Raw genomic sequence first — 13,089 nt, 5'->3', positions numbered from 1 at the left:
TGCCCTCTTCCCAATCTGGTGCATTTGCATATTTTTCAATTTCAGGTAATCTTGCATGTGCATAGTTGCCTAACTTATACCTGATCCTCCTGAGGGAAATAGAGTGGTTAGGGTCATATGGAATCCACTCAAAACTAGTTTTCAACTGGAGTCCTTCCAGGATCCTGTCTGCCTCTTTCCAGCCTTCCTCCTTCCTGTTGTATAAGAAGGGACCTAGCTGATTTCTCACTTTCAACTGTGATTTCTTGTTTCTACTCTGAAAGTGTAGGTAATCTGAGTTCCCAAATTGCCTGAAATATTCTAAGGCAAACAGTCTCATGGGAACGTACCTTGGCAGCCTAAATGGATTTAATTCACATCCATACACCCTAATGACTGTGTGATTCTGGTAGAAGTACCAGTTGCCGATGTTGTAAAGCTTGTTCAAATGAAGAATTCTCTTCATGTCATCGGTCAGTCTAGGAGGAGGGGCACCTTGCAGCACTGTTAGGGCTGGATGAACAAATAAATCAATAAACTCACAGTATGTATAAGGTGATACTGAGGTACAATGGAACACAGGGGTCCAAAAAACAACTGATCTTGGGGTTCCTTGGGCGTTGAGTGGCCTCAAAGGGACAGAGAAGGTAGCTGGCTGGTTGAACAAGAACAGATGGTATATGTAGGAGGTGTATCTGAACAGCCTCTCCCTCTTCAAGTTCATGAACTGGTCATGAATCTTCTCAGCTATATAAGTTGCATAATCATAGTGGATAGCTGGAGGCTTACCCGGGGCAAATATGGACAGCATGGCCAATATGCTGTCATCTACATCTTCCAGTCCTCTGAATCCCAGGACATATCCAATCAAGTCCACCATCATCCTGCCCAACTCATTCAGGTATTGGTACCCAATGGGAGGGGTTCTGACTGCTTCAGAGCTAGGTGTGACAAATAGCTGGTTAATCTTCACAATCTGGTCATTAGACAGGTTATTTCCTCTCTTTATCAAATCTTGCATGGAAAGAGGGGTCAATTTCTTGGCTGTATGGAAATGCAGCATCTGATTTATACTCTCTGGAGTGATCTGAAACAGGACTAGGCCTGTGGGGCTAATGACTGCCCTTTGGCTGGGGTCATAGCACTCTTGGCAACTGTAGATAAGCTCTGGCATGGGATTAACTTGGGGAAGGTTGTATATGGGCAAATTTGATTCCCAAATTCCCAGGATATCTGCTCCACTCATGTGCTGGGCTCTCAGTTCATTTAACATCTGGATATTATACTTAGTTCCCATAGGAAACCAGTCCAACATCTGGTAATCCATGTCTCCCAGGGGCTTCCATGCTAATTCTTGGTGGGGGGCATTGATAGGCTTAATATTGAGAGCAATGGGAGTCTCCATAGCTTGTGAAGGGATAAACTAATGCAATTTGACAAGTGAGTTGGCAAAGACAGACTGCAGATTGCCCTCTGTGGTAAAAACTTGATTTTCTGAACTGTCAGAGGGGAATTTACCAGCTAGAAATTGAAATACTGCTGGTAATTGGTTACAGAGACTCTTTTTGGGGCCCAATTTAGCTCCTGGTAGTAATTCAGAGGTATTCAGCGGGGCATTAGCCGAGAAAACGCAGGACGAGGGGTTTTCAGATGAATTGCAGTTTGTTACAACTCTGCAGGGAATTTTTGGACTTCACAGAGACAATGGTGGAGGTATAACCCGGTTCTAGCGGTGAAAAAGTCTGTTTTACGGTCCTATTATGCCTGTGAGCAGTTTAGAGCAGAATGCAGGTCGTATGGAGGGCAGGGCAGGGTAAATACCTGTAACTTGACGTGCAGAAGTCGTGATAAGGTGTACTGCAGTTGCTGGAGTGGTCGCCTTTGTTGAATTTACAGGTTGGCGGAAATCCGGGCAGAAACGGTTAAACAGAGAGTTCAGCAGACAAAACGATGAAATGGTGAAAAAACGCGTGAAATTTGGTTAATATGAGATTTTTACCCATTTGGCGCTTTTTTTTACGATGACGTCAGCATGACGTCATTGGTGGGTCACGGTGATGTGACGTCAGCTGACGTCATCGGGGAGGACGTGGCGGAAGACGACAGGTCAACGGGGGTGAGGTGGCAGTCCAGTCAGCGGTGAGCTGGATGCGTGGTGGAGGCGGGTACGAGACGTGGCAGACAGGTCAACGGGGACGGGCGGAGGTGAAACCGTGACGGTCATGGTTAAGGCTCTAACCGTCACGGTTTCTCGGGGCGGTTAGAGTACGGCGCCCAGGGTGTCAGAGGGAGCTCCGAGATGGTCCATCGGGCGACGCGTGGCGGAGGAGTGACGAGGCGCAACGTCATGTTCTCGGGAGTTAACGTGCGGACGTGGATAGCGCTCCGATATTGTTGTGGGCCGTCGGATCTGGAAGGCTTGATCTGACGGCTGGCGGAGGTGTAAGGTGCACGGCGGATAGGGCGGCGGAAATATTAACTGTTTGTGGGTTTTTTGACATGGTTTTCAAATGTTTCAACTTCTGACCACCCGCGCTTGCATTTGGGGGCGTGCTGAAGGCGGAATTTTGCCTTTTATAAGGTTTGCGGAGGGTTTGTGGGCTAGAGGGGTTTAGAGAGGGGTTTTTACCCATGCAAAGGTATTTTTTGAGGGGAAATGATCTGCAGCAAAGGGAGAGTATCGGAGATAGGTTCACCATGGTGGCCAGATGCCACTATGATCCCTCTTTGCAGATTTCTCGGCTATTATGCCTAGGGGAGGGAACATATAACATTTAGGGCTTTATACACCTTAGTGTTATTACTATTAGGGCAAGGGGTAGAATAAGGGAGTTAAAATAGTAGATTTAGGAGTTAGTAAAGTGAAGGAGGGGAATCTTTGAGAAAGGGGATGTTAATGATGGAGTAGAGGGGAAAAAGTGAAGTTAGTGATGCTCTCTGCTGTGAATCCATGAAATTCACCACCTTTTTTGCTGATATGTCCATTGCCTTGGCAAAATATCTTTGACAACTATGTAATGGTGAACCTGTCCTTTCTGCAACCACAACTGCCTACCCAACTATTTCACCTAACATTTTTTAGCTTCTTCTTGGAGGGGCACTTAGACTTGCAACCCTCAATTGCCTTTTCTTTTCTTTGGCTTTTTCCTTTTTACTCTATCTGCTTCTACCCTTATCTCTTCCAAGGTCCCAGATTAGACTTTTGGGAACATTTGTTTCTCTACCTGAACTACTTATCTGCCAAGATTAAGCTGTTTGGACAGACTTCTTTCTCTATTCTATAACTCAAAATTGAAACATGGCATGATCCAGCTTGAACTGTTGAATCATCCACAAAATTTGTAATAAGGTCCTCAATATTTGAAGTATTTTATACACCTCTGATTTCCTGGAAATATGGGATCTTTGTAGTAACAAAGCAGAGCATATTTGGATTTTCAATAATCAATCATGAAATATGAAACCTATTACTATAGGTATCCAACAGTACCCACAAGAAAGAAAACTGGCAAAATTAAGTTGTGTGTTGACCTTAGGAATTTGAATAAAGTTTCACTTAAGGATAATTGTCCTCTGCCAAAAATGGATCACATACTACAGAGGGTAGTAGGTTCCTCTAGAATCTCACTGCTAGATGAGTTCTCTGGTTATAACCAAATCCTATTCCACCCAGATGATCAGGAAAAGACTGCATTCACAACTCCATGGGGCACTTTCATGTATGTGAAGATGCCATTTGGGTTGAAAAATGCAAGGACCACCTTTCAAAGAGTAATGGATATAGCCTTGGCAAAATAAATCCATGACTTCCTGGTAATATACCTTGATGATCTTACATTATTTTCTAAATCAGATTAGCAACACCTGGATCACCTGAGGTAGGTCTTACTAAATGCAGGAAATATGGAATTTCTCTCAATCCTAAAAAATCTTTGTTTGGGTTGGAAGAGGGGAAATTATTAGGCCACATTATCTCCAAAGATGGTATCAGGATTGACCCAACTAGAATTGAAGCCATTTTGCAGATACCACATCCTAGAAACATCAAAGAACTTCAAGCATTTTTAGGTAAAATAAACTTTTTGAGGAGATTTATCTCTAATTTAGCTGAGTTAATTAGATCACTAAACAACATGTTAAAGAAAGATTCGACTATTAAATGGACTCTACAGGCTAAAAATTCATTTGAAGATATAAAGTTAGCCTTAACACAAACACCAGTCCTCATCAGTCCAATGTTTGATAGGGAATTTATCATATTTTCTTTTTCTTCAGAACACACAATTGCTGCAGTCCTTTTGCAGAAAATTGGTCAGGGTTTTGAACAGCCAATAGCCTTCTTTAGTAAAGCCCTGAGAGATGCACCTTTAAAGTATAATATAATGGAGAAGTAGGCTTTTTCTTTGGTTAAAGCTCTTAAAGACTTCAAAGTTTATATTTGTACTCCCATATAGTAGCTTATGTCCCTAATGTTGTAGTTAAAGATATTTTAGCTCAGGATGGACCTGATGGAAAAAGAGGAAAGTGGATAGCTACAATATTAGAGTATGATTTATAAATAAAGCCTACAAAATTGATCAAAGGCCAAGGTTTGGCTAAGCTCATGGCTGAATCAAACTATCAGGCCCTAGACATAAACTTCATTGCAGAACTAGATAATGAATAGGAGATGGCGACTCCACGGATTAGCCAAGCCTTTACAGATTCACCAGGGTATGATGACATAATTTATGTTCTACAAAACCTTAAAGCTCCCCCAGAACTATCCAGGACTAAAAGTAGGTTCCTAAAGATGAAATATTTAAAGTTTTGCATAATTGACAATGCTTTATTTTGGAAAAATCATGAAGGCATCTTTCTAAATTGTTTGTTAAAAGAGGAATCTGATAAAATTTTGCAAGAGTTTCATGCAGGTGACTGTGGGAGACATCTCTATTGGAAGACAACAGCTGATAAGATCTTAAGGGTTGGTTTTTACTGGCCCACTCTATTTGCTGATGTTAAGAAATTTGTAACCTCATGCCACAAATGTCAGATTTTTGAAGGAAAAAGAAAACTACTGCCATTAGCTTTGAAACCTATATCAACTGAAACACCATTTCAACAGTGGGGTCTTGAATTCGTTGGTGAAATTCATCCCCCTTCCTCTGCCCAACATAGATGGATCTTAATTGCCACAGATTATTTTACAAAATGGATAGAAGCGATCCCCTCAAGACAAGCCACTGACACTGTTATAATAGGTTTTCGTGAGTCCAACATTCTATCCAGATTCGGTTACCCCACCAAAATCATCATAGACAATGTTGTAGCCTTTAAATCAAAGAGGATGATTGACTTTTGTAACAAATATCATATAACCCTTGGTCATTCCACAGCCTACTATCCCCAGGGAAATGGACTTGCAAAGTCATCCAATAAGAGCTTAATGAATATTATCAAAAAATTATTGGAAGATAATAAAAAGAACTGGAATAACAAACTAATGAATGCCTTGTGGGAAGGCAGGCCGACCACAAAGAAATCCATTGGTACCAGTCCCTATCAACTAGTCTATGGAATGGAGGTTGTCTTCCCCTCTTGTTTGGGAACTCCAGTGATGAAATTACTTGAAGAAGCACAAGTTGAGCCCAATTATATTCAGAGGAGGATTAACTAGACAATTCATTTGTAGCAAACTAGGGAGCAAGTCTACATCAGGTCCCAAATTGTGCAGGAGAAAATCAAGAAAGCATTTGACAAAAGAACCAAGGCAAAAGATTTCTACCTAGGGGATAAAGTCTTGAAATGGGACTCAAGAAGGGAAGATAAAGGGAAACATGGGAAGTTTGACTTCCTATGGAAAGGTCCTTACATTATTTATGATTTCAGAGGTAATAATGCTTATTTTGTCAAGGAATTGGATAGTGCAGAAGTTGAAGGAGGACCAGTCAATGGTTGAATTCTTAAGCACTATATAGATCCAAGTTACTGATTCCACTAATTACTTGTACATATTATATTCTTCACAAAGTTTAGTGTGGATTGGATGGTAAATTTTGGAGTTGAAGCCCGAAGAGAAGGCCCTAAGCTTCAAAAGTTTCACTATCAATAAATATCAATAAAGTAACAAAGTAAAAGGGAAAGTTGCAGAGTAAGATCACAAGTAATTTAGAAGGCTATTGATCTACTAGTTCTTGACATTTCACCAGGAAATGCCATCCCCAAGTGGAGCCACTGTTATGTTCCTATACCAATAGGTGTCATAATTTTTGAATGGCTGAGGTCAAATATGTAATATGTACATACCTTTGCTTTCTGCAAATGTTTTCCATATTCAAAAAATAAAAAAAAAATAAAAATGTAAAGAAGGTATGTCCTAAAAGAAAAATCAAAGGACAAAAGGAATAAAAAAGGTCAAAAAAGATGAAAATATGAACCCCAAAAACAAAAATACCATGAAAGTGTGCAAGTCCAAATGCCACTACTATTTACTTTTCTGCACAATAATGATTGTGTGCAACTTGTTATTCATGCCACAATCCATGGTAATCAAATAGTTTAATCTTGGTTATTCCATGTTTTGAATTTCATGCTTAGAGATAGAGAATAAAATCTAACCAAAGTATTTAATCTTGGTAGATAAGTAGATAGGTAGAGTAAATAAAAGGAGCTCAACCATTTAATCTGAGCCCTTGGATGTAATAAGGATAGACTTAGATAGATTTCTATTGTAAAAGAAAAGAAAAATGTTTTGATAAGGGTTTGCCAGCTTAAGTGCACCCTAATAAAGAGTAGAAAAAATGGTAGGATAAGTAGATGGGTAAGTAGTTGCATGGTTGCAGAATTATGATGATTGATTTGATAAAATCATATTATTACTTTCATCTTCAAGTTGCTAAGAGTGTGGATGACAATGGAACATTTACAAAGTCAACTGATTAATTTACCCCATTCATTTTATCTTAATTTTGCTAATTTCCCATAAGTAAAGGCAAAAGTACCTAAAACCTAAAGTTAAAGGGGCTCAGAGCATTTCTCTGACTTGTGGAGGGATCGGACCCTCGACCCAATAACTTATAAGGTCTAAATACTAAAACCCCCTTACCAACATTCACTCCCTCCATTATTCATTCAATTCACCTAAAAAATCCCTTTTCCTAAGGTGAAATCACCATTTGCCTAGGGAAAGTAATTACCCCCATACAAAACCCCTTTTTCCACAAAAACTCACAAAAAGAATTTAGCCTAAGTTATAGTGTGTAAATAAAGATATATAAAGAAATGTCAATACATTATACTTAGCGCATTTTCTTTCTACCTCCATTTCGTATTAACTTTAATTTTTCATTATATTTATTTAACTCCTAAAAATAAACCCATTCCCGTATTATTTATTTAACCCATATGATAAATATCTCACCCCCGAGGTTTGAAATATAAACCTTATTAACTAAATTAAATAAAAGGATTAATTAGTCGGTCAACGGTTAATTAAGAACCACAACCCTCCGCCGAATAAAAAAGAGAGTAATTAGGCAATTAATGATTAATTAAATCTTTCCCCGCCAATCAAATCACCCCCGACGTCATTAAAAGCCTCCCTAATCCACATTTAATTAACTAAACCGCAATTAAAATCCCGTTGGGTCCCTCCATTAATCCTCCGATCAAATCATACCCCCGACCACTGTGCGATCTGATCCCTTCAGATCCAACGGCTGACGCTCATATCGGGCAGCCTTCGAAGGTCGTCCTTTACCCATCCGATGTGAGAAGTTTCACTATTCACCCCATGCTATGTGGCGCCCGATGAATGGCATCAGGCGGCCTCCACCCAAAACCAATTATCCCGAAAAGAGGTGCGATAGATTTTGCTTACCGCCTTTCGCTACACGCCAAAAATGTCACATCCCCCGATTGGCACCAACTGTCTTTTCCCAATGTACCCGCCAATATTATTGATTTTATGCATAAAACCAAAAAATCTCATTGTATTTCATTTTTTATCATGAAAAGAACATTCTGACTTCCATGCAAGCACAATGTATGTTCAAACTACCAACCTGCTACCAATCATCAACTTTCCGAAGCCGCTAAACTCTAGACTACCTTGCAGACCCGTGCGCTTCCTGCAAACATTTCACAGTCACCATTTCACCGTTCAAACAGCCAAAACCAGGTATTTACCCCATTTCCACAGAGAAACCCTTTGCCCCCATCCTTGAATCCACAAGAACCAAGGATGGAAGCTCCAATTGCATTGAATATCATGCCCATTATGACTCCCCACAGGGATTTAGACCACCTCCCACTTGCAGACAAGGATTTCCAAATTAAAGACACCTCAGTCTCAAAATTCCCTTTAAAACTTTTCTGCAAGTATAGAGACCAGTATTTGAACCAACCAGACTCCATTGGACTTTGGGAATCAGGCTTCCCAAAGTACCAGTTCCCCAGAGTGCACATATTCCTAGAAATTGTACATTATTGCCACATGAATTATGATCCTATCCAGAGGGCAGTAAGAATCCCTGACCAGTCTGTTCTGTTCACTATCACTGCTGAATCCATTAACCAAATGCTTCAATTTCAACCAAGCCAAAGCCTAACCCCCCTCAGTCCGGCTGGCTCAGTTATTCCAGACTTTTATCAGAGAAGAACAACATATCCCAAAGGACCCTCCTCCTTATCTATGGACTATTTTTTCCGGCCTTGGCCGAGACATTGTAGATATGATATCCAGTGTGCTAGGCTACACCACTAGTGAATTTGTGGATTAAATCTTAATATCCTTCATGTCAATCTACTCTCTTGGCCAACTACCAGCCATCATATTTGACTATGCCAAATTTATTTCTGAAAAAATGCATGATCAATTCATGAGATTAGAAAATGAGAGAGTGTTTAAGTATTCTTCAGTTCTGTATCATTTATTCTTATATTACCAAGCTGATAGGTTTCCAATTGCTCTCCAAAAGCTTGATACCAGAGGCAACCAAAGATCAGTAATCTTCTGGACTTCTTTAATTCATCAATATGATTCTCAATTCTCCTATACAGATTTCATAGACCTCTTTGTTTACCCTATGACAACCATGCTGCTAGGAAGCCCTCCACCCAAAATCAGTGCAGACATCAGGAGGGTCATCCAGTTGTCAAAATAGTACAAAGTAGGGGATTGGTACTTATACCAAAACCATACTAAAATCCGAATTTATGGATTTGAATTGCCACCTTATAAATTGCCTAAATACCTCCCGATGAGATTGTTTGCTCTGAGTACTACAGGAAAATGATAAACTTAGATGAGGTGCACTTTGTAAGAGTCAAGAATAAAGCCCAACTTAGAATAAAGGATCAGTTGGGCCCATTTATTTGTAATAGTAGTGAAGCAGGAAAGGAGGTAGTGGAAATCCTCCAAAGGTTGAAACTAAAACAAAGTTTCATGTGAACCTATGACCCCTTAAGCTTCATTTGTAACAAGAGACAAAAGAACAAACTATCTCCTTATATCCACCACAGTATCCCTGAAATTGAACAATATGCTAATCAATATGAATGGGTGGAAGGCACTTTGATAAATCGTGATAGTACAAAGGTTGCTGTTGATAATGTATTAATAGACTTAGAGAGGAGACTTGATGAGGATTCCTTTGTATAGGTTCCAGGAGAGTCTCAGTCTTAGAGACCATCACAGGGATACAGTGGGCGGTCAACATAGGCAGGATCATGAGGACAACCAGAATCTTCAAAACAAGCAGGGCCATCAAAGCAACCAGAGCTTTCTGAATAGCCAAAAGAATATGAACAACCTGAAATTTCAGAGGAACTTGCTCAACCTAAACAAATCATGATCAATCCTCCTATTTTTCAGACTCCTCTAAATGAGGAAAGGAACCTTAAAAGAGACAGAGAGGAAGCCACTCCTTCCAGCAGGCCTGTTGACCAAACATATGCTAAGAGGCAGAGGTTAAATCCATATGCAGAGCAAGAATACATTGAGGAAATAGTAGGAATTTCGAAGGCAGAAAGGAAAGAAAGTAGGCACAACAATCCTTCAGGAGGGTCACAAGAACCTTCCACCACTCAAACTCAAATTTTAGAAAGGAAACAAAGTGTGGAAGTATCCTCCTTTAGGGCTCCCACATGACAAAGCCAAGACATCAAAGAAAAATACAAGGAAATCAAGACAAGGAATGAAAGGTTGAAGGTGCAGATCTATGCACATTATATGAGGATGGTTCCAACAAACCAAACAAGGCTAATATCATCCTTTGACATAAAAGAAGGGAAAATGAAAATGAGCTTTGTCAAGCCAACCATACAACAACCTAAATCAATGGCAGACTACTTAAAAATAGATTTTGAAGTATTGGCCAAGGATATCGATCCTATTGACCAAATCGAGTTGCATAACAAAATGGAGAAATGGTCTATTCCATCTTGACCAGCAAGGCCATAGCAGCCCACCAATTCCAGAATTCAATAAATAACATCTCAGCATAATTTCAATCGGAAGAGACCTCTTCACAGGCCAAAGACACCAGAATAAAGTCCTTAGAGGACTTGGTCATAGAGTTGGGACATGATCCCAAGGATGTTAAAGCAGCAGAGAAACTTATAAAGAAGAAGAATAATGACATAGCTGCACTGAAGAAGCAGCTTAAAATCCCTCTTCTACATCATCCTCAAACAGAATAAGTGTTGGAGAAACAGAAGGAGGAAGAACTTATGGACCTCGTCCTTAAGTTGAATGACCAATTGAAGGAAACCGAAAAAGAATTGGATAATCTGATACAGTCCAAGCAGAGTGAGTTGGCCACCACTCCTTAGACTGTAATACCTATAGTTTCCACAGTAGTACCCTCCACCTTGGCAGCTACCTTGGCACCTACACTTCCACCAGCAACAACATTGCTAGTTACAGGAACTTCAGTAGGTACAAGTACATCAACCAGCACAGAGACACCAACAGAGAAAACTGCAGAATTAATCAAGGCCATGGAGGAAATGAGTATCCAGACCACTGAGCTCAAAAAACTCAGAGAACAAGTGACAAGTTTGGAGACCAATTGCAAACTTTCTCAAATTCAACAGAAGGAAGAGGCCCAGAAGAACCAAAGGATGGTTGAAAGGATAAGAGCCCTGGAAAGGGATTTAAATTTGCAGGAGCCATTAGGAGATATGAAAGAAATCCTATGGGCCAACATCATTGATTCAATCAATGAGGTTTGGCCTTCAATTCAGATTATTTTTTAGCAAACAGAATTATTCAAGATGGCTACAGAGGCAATCCATAAGACAATGGAAGAATTGGGGGAAAAACCTGAAGAAGCCAATTAGCTCATCACCTTTTTAAATAGAAAAAATAGATATGAATTTTATGAAATAGAGATAGAGGACAAAATGACAACAATCCTAGAGATAAAAAAGGTTCTCACTAAAAGGAACCTAATGCTAAATTTGGAGAAAAGATGTCAGAGCATTCAAGCAGACATTGACAGCTTCATGCTGAAGTATGACATCTTAAGAGAAAAAGGACTTCCTAGTCCTATGGTGATAAATGACAAGTTGATGCCCCAGGTAGATTACATTGAAAAGTTAAACAAGCTAGCCCAAAGCCAAGCTAGTACTTCAGGAGTGAAATCTTTACCCATGGGAAAAGTGCTTTATGATGGCCTAGAGAATCCATTCTACATAGAACATGAAGTCAAGCACTTATTCACAAGTAAACCGAATTTTGCCAAGTACACAGAAGCCGATGAAATCTATAGGAAAATGATAAGGATGAAGTTACCTGATAGCGAATGGTGGACCAGTTTGACTGATTTACTATAACTTACTCTAGTAAATCTATAAGATAAAAGATAACTGTGAGGTAAAAACAGGTAAGACAGGATCAAAAAGCACAGGTAAAGAGTATCAGTAGGTAGAAGATAAAAGTGATTCCAGCACATAACTACAAAGCAACTGCAAGAGCCAAATCCGAGTCACAACAGCCAGCGCAGTCACAATAAAAGGGACAGCTAGAAGACAGTTCTCCATCTGTCTCTATCTTCGTGTGGAAGATATTTTTAGTTTCCTAGAATAATTCTCATATAGTTATGAGATATTTTGTATCAAATTTTTGTATAAATAATTCACAAATTGAAGTGATTAGGGTGGATTAAAATATATTTCTATAAGACATATTATTTTTGAGCCAAGGAGCTATTGTACTCAAGACTAGACTGGTTTTGCTAGAAATGAAATAAAGTTGAGGACATTTCACTAGATTCTTGTGCACAGTTGGAACAAATAAGTATCATCTTCTTGTGTTTAAATATTGTTTTCTCTTCATGTTATGAAATATTCATATGTGGTTCTTATAAAATCTTAAAAGCAAACAAAGAATAATATCTTAGAACTAGCTTAAGTGCTCTCTCTTTTAACTATTTGCTTTCTTTATGTTTTCTACTAAACTACCTTGGTCTGGGAATTCTTAATTGCTCCCTTACTTCCATAGTTTACCTGCCCCTTTGGTCCATAGTTAAGGATTCTTCATTTCCCTTAGCTACTGGCCATCCTTTCTTTCTTCATCTTAATCCCGGTTAAGGATTCTTCATTGCCCTTGGCCCTCAATAGGACTTTTCATCCATTGAAACTTGCAGATTTTCTTTTGTTGTGCTAGCCTTCCCTCTAGACTCTTACCTCAGTGATAGATCATATCCAATTAAGCCTTTCTTGATTGACTCCATAGCCCAATGGCCTAAATATTTGTTCTGCCCATTTGTCTTCTTAAATCCACCACCCAATCAAAACAAAACAATTCTGAACACTAAGAACTAGCGTAAAATCTTATTCAAACAAAGTTAAATTATAAAGAGAGAGCCCTCTCTGGACTTAGGTTGGCTAGAACCCGAGTCTAAAAGATTAGGTTTGTGGTTACCTTGGACTATTCCTTCTTTGATAACTTCTAAGGAAAAAATCTGAGTGATAACAACATACAAAATAGTTCATACAAAAATGCGTAAGTTAAATAACATACATTGTTAAAGTAACTAGAATAGTCAAACTAGAATAACAACATATGCATGAAAATGTGTTGGCTTTGTGCTATTATTAAGTGAAAGTTCCATACATACTTAC

Source organism: Pinus tabuliformis, chromosome 3_1 (assembly GCF_031772625.1).
Source record: "Pinus tabuliformis cultivar Carrire ecotype Pingquan chromosome 3_1, CPIR1, whole genome shotgun sequence".
Lineage (NCBI taxonomy): Eukaryota > Viridiplantae > Streptophyta > Pinopsida > Pinales > Pinaceae > Pinus > Pinus tabuliformis.
Note: the sequence above shows the minus strand (reverse complement) of the source record.